The sequence below is a fragment of the Triturus cristatus genome, chromosome 7 (assembly GCF_964204655.1).
Source record: "Triturus cristatus chromosome 7, aTriCri1.1, whole genome shotgun sequence".
In the NCBI taxonomy this organism is placed as follows: Eukaryota; Metazoa; Chordata; class Amphibia; order Caudata; family Salamandridae; genus Triturus; species Triturus cristatus.
The window spans coordinates 633,068,596-633,078,155 of record NC_140590.1 but is presented as its reverse complement, the minus strand read 5'-3'; the positions used below and the strand labels follow the sequence as shown (position 1 = coordinate 633,078,155).

Sequence of the window (9,560 nt, the reverse complement as noted above, 5' to 3'; positions counted from 1 at the left end):
GGGTGACCAGATCTTGACAACTAAAAACCAGGACGTTTTGCAAAAATAGGACTACAATTTTACATCAATGGTGCTCTGCAGAATGACAACTCTTATCAACATAGAAACAGAGAAGCAGTAAGAAAATAAATAAAATTGGTAATGAAAAATTTCCTAGCTATCGTAACGGAAAGTTTCAATTCTATTAAGGACTCGGAGGCGAGGATTATGCTTTACTTTCTTTAATTTTAAAGATAGCAGCCATTTTGAAGACAACAACAACCATTCCCATGGTACATCGGGAATGACAGAAAAACAATAGAGTGTCCACGTCTAGAGTGTCCTCTGTTCCATAATCCAATCACAGGCTCCCTTAGCTACAGACAGTCCTTTCTCGCTGTTTAACCTCCCTCTTTCATTGCTGTAGGCCAGCCAGCATGGAACTTCAGGAATCTTGCTTTCCAGAATCTCCTGAAACGCAAAAGAGAATATAAGCGGAAGTCGTGTCTAAGGTTTTAGCCTGCAAGGCAAACAAGCTCGACAGTATAGCAACCTGCAGAAGTCAAACCGCCAGACTTCTTAAAAATTCAAACACATTATACACTTTACTTACTCCAATACGGGTAGGGAAGGATTCAAAGAAGGAGAACGTTGTACCCTGGGTGGGATAATCCTCGCCTCTGAGTCCTTAATAGAATTGAAACTTTCCGTTACGATAGCTAGGACATTTTTCATTCTATGTCAGGACCGGAGGCGAGGATCATGCTCGTTTAAAGCTTGCTCACCCCCAAATGACACATATCAAGGATCGGTTTAAAATGAAACCGTATAAAAGTGGAGTCGGAAGACCAGTCCGCAGCATTCAGAATGTCTTCCAGACGAGCGCCCAGGGTAAAAGCTTTAGAGGCCATCGCACCTCTGGCCGAGTGTGTGCCAAAAATCTGCAGGTCGATGCCTGCTTTCTGCATGACTCACCGTACCCAACGGGCGATGGTGGGGGAAGAAACCGCCTTGTGAGGCTTCCGAAGTGCAATGAGCAATTGCCGTTCCCCCGGAGGACGAAACTCCTCCGACATTTCCTCATATGCCTTGAGGCAAGACACCACGCACAGTTTCGGGAAATCTGGGAAAGCCGGATAGGATATAGAACGCGTTCCACACTTGGATGGTAAAAGTAACCCTCTCGGGGGAAAAAATCCGACTGGTGACATCCAGGGCCCTGACATCGGAAACCCTTCTGCACGAAATCAGGCAGAGAAGCATCGCTAGTTTTGCCGATAGCACCTTCCTCGAGAGGAACCTATTCGGTTGCCACGATAAAAACAAATTCAACACTCTGTTAACGACCCACAGGTGGGAGTACCGTGGCTCCGGGGGTAGCGAGAGGCGGATGCCTCAAAGAAGGCGACAAACCAGGGGATGCTCACCCACCGGGGAACCGTCCAGCATGTTGTGGCCCGCTGAAATGGTCGAACGGAAGGTATTGATGGTGCTATAAGCCAAACCCTCCTCCGCCAGAGAGGCCCAAAAATTCAAGAAGGAAGTCACATTGGTTGCCACGGGATTGAAATCCCGTCGCACACTCCAACGACACCACCGTCGCTATGTGGAACGGTACCGCTTAATTGTGCTGTCGGACCAGGCCTTTGACATGAAGTTCCCAGCTGCTCTCGAAAGGCCTGGGACCGCCCAACGTCCCCTGTAATCCTCCATGCCATGAGGGCAAGGCAGCCCTGCTGTACCAACGGGTGAGGAACTCCGTCCGGATTGAGCAGAAGCGTTGGAGATAGGGGGAGTGGGATTGGAGAATCCCAGGAAAGTTCCAGAAGAACTGGAAACCAGGTTTGAGACCTCCAAATCGGGGTGACAAGGACCACGTTCGCCGTCTGACGACGCACCTGGGCGGAGACTCTCGTGATCATGGCAAACGGGGGAAAGGCATAACCTCTCTCGGTCTGCCAATCCTGTAAAAACGCATCCGTCTGTGCTGCTAGGGGATCCGGTCTCCAACTGAAAAACCGGGGCAGCTGGAAGTCCAGTCGGGAGGCGAAGAGGTCCACTGAGAAGGGACCCCAGAGGGATTGAAGATCCGCGAAAACCCCCGGATGCATTTTCCAAAGACTGCTGTCGTGGAGATGCCGGGACTGAAAGTCTGCCACTTGGTTGTCCCGGCCCGGGAGATACTCCGCCGTTACCGAGACATGGTGGTCCAGGCAATACTTCCAGAAATTCACTGCCATGTCCGATAGTGCCCTGGAGCGCGTTCCCCCAAGATGGTTTATATACCGGACGGCTGATATATTGTCCATCTTGAGAAGCACACAAGAACGGATTGAGTCCTTGGTCCAGCACTGGATCGCAAAGGACTCGCCAGGAGCTCCAGACAGTTGATGTGCAACGGCTGTTCCATAGGACACCACATACCGCCGGTAGCGAAGTCGCCACACCGCGCGCCCCAGCCTGATCTGCTGGCGTCAGACTCGATAATGATATCTAGCGCCGAACCGAAAATTGCCCGTCCATTCCAAGCCTCCATGTTGGAAAGCCACCACTGAATCTCCTCTCTGGCCTCCGCCGAAAGAGGTACTTTCCGTGAATAGGATAGACCTCTTCGAAGGTGCTGCACTTTGAGACGCTGTAAGGCTCTGTAATGGAGAGGGCCTGGAAAAATGGCTTGGATGGACGCTGAGAGCAGGCCCACCAAGCGAGCTATCTGTCTGAGGGAGAGCTGATGCGGAGTAAGCGCTCTCCTCAATTCGTGACGGATTTTCGTCATCTTCCGGGAAGGAAGGCTTAGCGTAGCAGCCACCGAATCGATGGAGAACCCTAGGAAAACCACCCTTTGGGAAGGGACGAGCGTTGACTTCGTCTCGTTGATTATGAAGCCCAAGCTCTGGAGTAAATTTACCGCCGCCTGCAGATGACTAGAAAGGGTCGCGGGACATTGTGCCATCAGCAAAATGTCGTCCAGATACACTATGAGACGCATCCCGGACGCACGCAGGCGTTCGATTACCGGGCGCAAAACCTTGGTGAAGCACCAAGGAGCCGAGGATAGACCAAAAAGAAGAGTGGAGAACTCGTAGACCGCGTCCCTCCAAAGAAACTGTAGGAACCTCCGGTGGGGAGGAAAAATTGGAACGGTCAAATACGCATCCTTTAGATCCAGGCACGCCAGCCAATCGTTGGGTCTTAGGAGATCGCAAAGAAGATGGATGCCTTCCATCTTGAAGTGGCGGTAGACTAACCACTCGTTGAACTCGCGCAGATTGATCACGGGCCTTTGGCCCCCGTCCGCTTTGTCTTCCAGAAAGAGATTGCTGAGGAACCCGTGCGCATGAAGAGTGGATCGCACCACCGTCCCCTTGAGCAAAAGCGCCCGGACCTCTTGATCTACTAAGGCGGAGTCCTCTACCGAAAAGACTAGGGGACATGGCGGAGCCTTCTGCAAAGGCTCCCCGTGGAACTCGATATGAAATCCCTGGCCAGTCTGGAGTACCCAAGCATCGCCTGTGACAGAAGTCCAAGCCTGGAAAAAATGCGCCAGTCGGCCCCCACTTTTAGTTGGGAAGAAGGGAGAACACTCACCGGAAGAACTGGAGACGCCACCGCCTCTGCCACCACGGTTCTTCCCTCGCCGTCCTCTTGTCGGGTAGAAGTTCCCGAATCTGGCCTGGTCTTGATACGATGACTGGTTGGAGCCTCCTCTCTGCTGATTTGGGCGGCCGGACGGGTGGCCCCTGCCTCGATCAGCCCCCCTGAAAACCCGTGGGCGAAAGACCTTACGGATGGAGGATTGCGCTCTGTCCAAAGTTGTGAAGGTGTTCATGAAGCGCCCTAGCTCCTTCATGAAGGGCTCACCAAAGAGGCCGCCCTGGGCAACCGGGCCCGCCTCGGAGTCTGCTAAATCCCCCAGCTTGGGGTCCACCTTAATCAGCAGGGATCTGCGCCTCTCCGTCGACAGTGCACAGTTTGCGTTTCCTAAGAAGATGGCCACGCGTTGGGCCCAAGAGGAGAGGTTGTCTGGAGATATCAGGGCCCCCGATGCCTTAGCTTCTTCGCCATATCAAGAATTTTGGTGATAGGCCCGAGGATATCCAACAGTTTATCTTGGCAAGCCCGCCACGACCTATCAATTCCCTTTTTGGGATCCTTGATAAACTTTTGCAGAAATGTCGCCATACGAGGATCAATTTCTGGAGTTGCCGCAACCTTGTCGTCCAACGACGGGCGCGGGCATTCTGCCCTAAGGCAATTACGGACTGAGGCCTCCAGAGGTCGTCGAATGCGGCTAGCCACGTACAGGGCGCCCAGTCCGAGGACCTAGGGTGCAAAATATCCTCAGGATCGAGCATATCGGTGCAGAGGTTCTGGGAAACAGCGCCGGAATCCGAAGCGGCGGGCTCTGGCTGCGGCAAACCGCAAGGACGAGAAGGCCCGGCACCGTCATCACTCCAGAGACTCGAGACTCCTGGGATAGGCGCCGCAGGAGGGGTTCTGTTGGCTAGGAATGCCTGCTTGAGGTGGGCGAAGGCGTCAACGTCCACCCCAGCATCCTTGGCCCGCTTAGCGGGAGGTGGAATGGAATCGTCATTGGGCGCACTTGAAGAAAGAGAAGCCGGAATCGCTTGGGATGCTCTGGCCAGCCTGTCGCAGGCTAGCTCAATTCTCCAGGAGAGGCGATCCTCCATTGGAGCTATAGCCTGCTCCACCGCTTTATGAATGGAGGAGTCTACGGCGTCGTAGAAGTCATCATCCCACTGCAGCGCCGCAAGCGGGTAGTACGTGGAAATCGCAGGGGAGGTGAACTCCGTGAAAGGAAGGCTGGGTGTCAGCCAAGTCAGGGCAAGCGAACTTGCGTGCAGGCACTAAGCCATGGGACCCAACAGCCCTGGTGCAGTAATAAATGGGCAGCCTGTCCCCAATGGTCCCAGCAGGATTTAACCCACCAATACAGACTCCGAAGAGCGTGGAAAATAATGGCCTAGAATACAGACCTCCACGACTGGGTATACACTCCACCACAGCCCTGCAAAATATTGTACTGACCTTGAGAGGCGTTCAGGGGGCGTAATTGTACAAATGCCTAAAGGCAAACTACAGACCGTATGAAGACTGCGTCGGGACAGGCAGGGGCTCGTTTGTTGCTACGCGTTCCGAGATTCAAGCACGCGGAATCCTCGGAACGCCAGCAACGTCAAGAGCGCAAAGACGCGTCCTCTAGCAATGGGATGTGACACCGCGAGCCGCACTAAAATACGGCCGCTAGGGAGGAACACTCCCGCGGCCAGAGAGCGAGTCAGTCGAGTAGCGGCTGACTCGCGTCGCAAGAAGGACCGGAATAATCCAGAAAACCGCCACAAAAGGACACAGAGTTCGCCGACCACAAAGCGCAAAGGCTCAAACAACAGAAGCGGCGCAAAACTGAAGAGCGCGAAGGCACCGGAGCGCCCGAGGGGAGGTAAGAGAACCGTCAACCCGTACGCGCTGGCAATATTTAAGGCAAACGCAATGCAATTAAATTATCGGCAACAGAAAACGTTAATTTTCAATGTGAACAACAGCATATAAGAGCACAGAGAAAGAAAACCATGACTTATCTCAGGCTGTATAAACCAAATTAGGAGGTGGGCCTGGAGCAGTAAAGCCGAGCCCGTATTAGAGTAAACAACAGAAGTGCTAATACTGCTACTGTTTCAACCTCAAATAGACTTGTGAGGAAACATTTTGAGGAATTACAAAATGCCTGGAATAATTTCTTTTTCCGATTTAATCAATAAATTTCATAATATCAAAAACACTTTAACATCCTTCCAAAAGACGGACAACAAAAAATTTCTTATATACATCACATAAATGAAACAACATACGTGAAGTGAACAACAAACTTCAGATACACGTTTCAAACATTCTGGGAAAAACACTCGTCTTTATGCCAAACATACTGGTACCTATAAAACATTCACTCACTCAATCAAGCTCGTGAAAAGACAAATACAGAAAATAACACTTAGTTCTCTTATTTTAGAAAACCACAGAAAATCACATTGCAAGATTTCAATATCACTATTAAGTCAATTTGAAACCAATTTCAACTTCTTGTGGTAGTAGAACAAGGTCTACGCGTTTCAAGAACCCTAAGTTAGGGATTCTCTCATCAGGACCTCTGACGAATGCAAGAAGATCAGCCGATCTAATATGGAAGACTATGAAAAGTAGCGCGTCAATGGAGTCTCGATGTAGAGGAAAATATGTTCAGGTATCAAGTAGCTGCCATGTGGGACGAGTCAATCGTACACTTAAATGGCTCAAGAAGGCGTGTTGTACTTCACAACGGCGTGGTGCTGCGTATAATCAGCAAAGAGGAAGTGGTATGGAGGGAACGTCGCCAGTATTTTTGAAAAGTTAATTGCAATAGGAATCTGCATACAACTCTATTCGTATCCTCAATCGATTTGAACTTAGGGTTCTTGAAACGCGTAGACCTTGTTCTACTACCACAAGAAGAATTGAGAAACTCCTGGACAGGGGCGTTCTGGAAGACTTGCTCCCAGCAGCATCTGCCTACTACAGACATAAGACTGTGCCACTGAGGTTTATCTTGGAGGTACTATCACCATGGGAAAGGCTAAACCAGTTAGGGTAGCCCAAATAAACAAAACAGTACTGTATACCGTGTCAGGGGGCGGTGTGGAGGACGTGGCCCGAGACCCTGCCCCCTCCCTGAATGGGGGGAGCCCCTGCAGCGTACTGCCGAAATACTGGAGGCGATAAAAGGATCCCGAATTGCACTAGAAACAAAACTGGACACGATGGCCATGGATATAAACCACCTGCGTCTAGACCTCCATAAAGGGGTGGACACGGTCACGACCATGGAGGAAGAAGTGGCTACTCTCCGGACAATGGTACAGGAACTGCAGGCAATGGTGGTGGACCTGAAACATACCTCTTCTCAAATGGAAGACCGCCAGGAGGACTCAGTGGGTTTTTCTATACAGAACAATCCACGACTTCTGGGGTTCTATGAACATGCAGAGAATCCCTCAACAGAACTGTTTCTGCAGGATTGGATACCCTATGCGATGCCTGAGATACGTCTATCCACATTTTTCACTACAGAAAGGGTGCACATAACCTTAGGACTGGAACCACGACCGGGGCCAACACTGAGAGCAATAATAGCTTGGTTGTTCAATCATCGGGATAGGGTCATTAGCCTACAATATGTCCGGTCACATGGCCCGCACAATATAAGGGTACAGCAATCCGGATATTCCCAGACTCCACTAAAAGTGTGTAGAACCTCTGCAAAAGTTTTCTCTCCGTTAAACTGAGGATGCGAAACCACAACATCAAGTTAGCCTGACCTTTCCTGCCGTCTGCATGTCCAACATGAAGACAGGGCCCATTTCTTCAAGACTCCGCAGGTGGCTACATAATGAATGAACTCCCAGGTTCTGGGCAGAGGGGAGCAATTCAAGGAGTGGTTTGATCTCTGATATAGGGGCACTCGGTGCCCTGACAGTCAGTGTGGGACACCCTCCAAAAGCAAGGGACTTCTCAGGCACACACTTTAGAATGTATCCTAGTTGCAGACGATGGAACTTTGAGGACCAAAATATTTTCACTGGAGAGACAAAACCCCTTCACCCCATTGAGTTAGCTGTCACAATCCACTGAGCAAGAGATGTCGTTGAGCTGAGGTCCCACCTGGAAAGCCTGCTGGCCGGGGGATCCGGGTTCACAGGTAACGCTGGGGCACGCAGGGGGCTCAGGACGTTGAAACGCAGTATAGAAAAGCCCAGATTTAAACAGTTCTTGAGAAATTTGGGGCAGGGTTTACGACCTCCCTTTTGATGGATGGTTGAGCAAGAGGGGTTTAGTGGCCACTGCCTGTGGGGCAGGGGAATTTGGGGGGTATTACCCAATGTTTGCGGTGTCAGGTTTCTCGGCTATCAGCATTAGTGATGGCCCGGTTCATTGATATGCATATCATTCTGCTCATTGTTTTTCACAATATGTTTGAAGGTGGAGTTTCCATACAGTGGTGCTCAACGGTCAATGGCACGCACTTGAGCCAACGTTCATGGAGAAGGAAACAGATCTGCAATCTGCCCGAGGTGAACAGGGAAACATGGAATGTGAGGGGCGTGAACAACCCAACAAAACGCAACCGAGTTATCACCTACCTTAGATGCTATGGGGTAGCAATAGCCATCTGTAGGGTTCACAGGAACTCCTCAGAATCCGGGCAAAGCATAAAGAGGTTCACCTCTTGAAATCCCCAATTCTGATGGAAAACACACAGAGTATTGAGGAGATCAAACGAGGGAAAGGGAATTAGGGTAGGAACAACTGGGAACGGGATACCTGTAGAGAGAGAACACAATATTAATACAGTTCTGTAAACAAGGGCTACTCTCAAAGAGTCTCACTAATGTAGATTCTACCTTTAACAAGGTTAATGTTGCCTCTGTACCTGTGTGTATGAAGTGATACCGCTCACTGGAAGAGTATACACCTATAACAACAAAGCATAACCACAAAGCATAACCACATTATACCTTCATCTTCACCAATTCCTCCTAATGTAAAACACCAAGCGTCACATATACGTACCCTCTTCTCTCATTCCCAAAAGAAAGAAGAAAAAACAAAGAAAAAACAAAAGAAAGGGCTGAATCCACTCCATTGATCAGTGCTCACACTCCCGGCAAGAATGTTGCTTGATTCCTTGACCCAATGTTGGATAAGAGATGCCAAAGGGACATGTTCCGTAAACACAGTGAAATTAGAGAACCACAAATAGCGCACGGATTAGTAGGACCAAGTATTAGCAAATGTCTTTACCCTATCCTTCGATCCACTAATAGAACGATAACCTCCTTGGTTACCAAGAGAAAGGAATAAACTCCTAAAAGGCCAAGTCTAATTGAATGGGGATCAAAATAACCACAGTACTGTAACAGAACACTTGTTCCTTGAATTCCGGGATCTGTAGATACAATGGCCTCCAAACACACTGACGATGAAATGCCAATCGAGCCCGAGAAGCACAAATGCCGGAGAAAGCTGAAGGAACCCCTCTCCACGCTGCTGAAAGAATGGCCCTCGAACATTGAATCCTCTATCAAAGGGTGCGGTCAGACAACGGTCTGCCGCAGAGGAAAGACGCTCTAGCCTGGAAGCTGAAACAGTCTCATAGGAGTTCCAGAACGAACGGAAACCCTAAGATGCAAGAATCTCCCAAGAAATAAAGTATCCTCAGAGAAATGAGACCAAATGCAGCCGCACAGCCTCACGTCCACTTCAAAGCAAGAATTACGCACGCTGCTCGGCGTACGTCATTAGCTTAAATGCACTAAGCCCCTCCCCAGTCAATATGAGCCTTCTGGGAGATGTAGTGCACAGCCTCAAACCACCAGTTCCAGACAAACAATGAAGGCGCAATCGGTTCTAGTACCTGACACCTTCCTCCAAGAGACACACATATGGGGTGACTGTCTTAAATCCCTACAGAAACGATGGCAGGTTAACTATTCGCCACATCGTACTCTCGATGTGCAAGGGGGGCCATG

The 9,560-nt window shown here is 50.0% G+C and overlaps 1 long non-coding RNA gene across 1 annotated transcript; it reads right to left on the bottom strand.

Moving 5' to 3' along the window:
- Nucleotides 1–224: 224 nt before the first annotated feature.
- Nucleotides 225–9,299, bottom strand: LOC146810263 (uncharacterized). The gene is made up of 4 exons (XR_014965654.1): nt 8,602–9,299; nt 8,462–8,503; nt 8,172–8,352; nt 225–450 (listed from the first exon to the last, which is right to left on the bottom strand). It is a non-coding gene; the product is annotated as an uncharacterized LOC146810263 (long non-coding RNA).
- Nucleotides 9,300–9,560: the final 261 nt, after the last annotated feature.